The sequence below is a fragment of the Habropoda laboriosa genome, unplaced genomic scaffold (genome assembly GCF_001263275.1).
Source record: "Habropoda laboriosa isolate 0110345459 unplaced genomic scaffold, ASM126327v1 scaffold106, whole genome shotgun sequence".
NCBI classification, from domain to species: Eukaryota; Metazoa; Arthropoda; class Insecta; order Hymenoptera; family Apidae; genus Habropoda; species Habropoda laboriosa.
Window position 1 is genome coordinate 625,002 of NW_017100224.1, and position 657 is coordinate 625,658.

Genomic DNA, 657 nt, shown 5'->3' on the forward strand with positions numbered 1-657 from the left:
ATGTTTATATGAACTTTTTTTATTATTTTGTATAAATTCATGTATATAAAGTAATTTATTTAACATTAACTTAAAGTTTTGGTAAATGTAACATATATAATGTAATAACTATCTAAGCGTAATTTAAAGGTGACTATTTATTATAAAATATGCTTAAAGTAAATAATATAACAAAAATACTTTAAATTTATTTTAAAAGGCAAATAAAATAGATTAATTATGTCATTAAAAAATGACAGAAAATGTTGAAGTGATGAATATTCCATAAAAAACAATGAATTTCTAACTAATATTATTCATCAATATATTGTTATAGTAAACTGACAGTTGAATGTAGTATGTTTATCACTAACTTTCAAACATATCAATTAAAGAAATAATAGACAGAAATGAAAATAAATGAGAAAATTTCATTACTTTAAACCAGTTAAAAGGGAGGTTATCGACATCCATGTAATGTTTTGAAAAATATTCAGGGAAAAGTCCTAAGTCAGCATTGAAATGAATAGTTCTTTGAGTAAATCATTTCAAACACGTTAGTCCTTATTAAAGTTCTAATAAAAAAATTTCCACATAATTCTGTTTTTGTAAGGTTAGAATTAACATCATACTTTCGACACATTAAACTACTGTGTTACCCAATAGTACTTACCATTT

At 22.2% G+C, this 657-nt stretch overlaps 1 protein-coding gene across 1 annotated transcript in view; it reads right to left on the reverse strand.

The window, feature by feature from the left end:
• LOC108571077 (H(+)/Cl(-) exchange transporter 5) overlaps positions 1 to 467 on the reverse strand; it is a 4,538-nt gene extending 4,071 nt beyond the window's left edge. The window contains exon 1 of the mRNA XM_017933047.1: positions 418 to 467. The gene's annotated coding sequence lies outside the window, so the exon portion shown is untranslated. The remainder of the gene's footprint in view (positions 1 to 417) is intronic.
• Between the last annotated feature and the right edge of the window lie 190 nt (positions 468 to 657).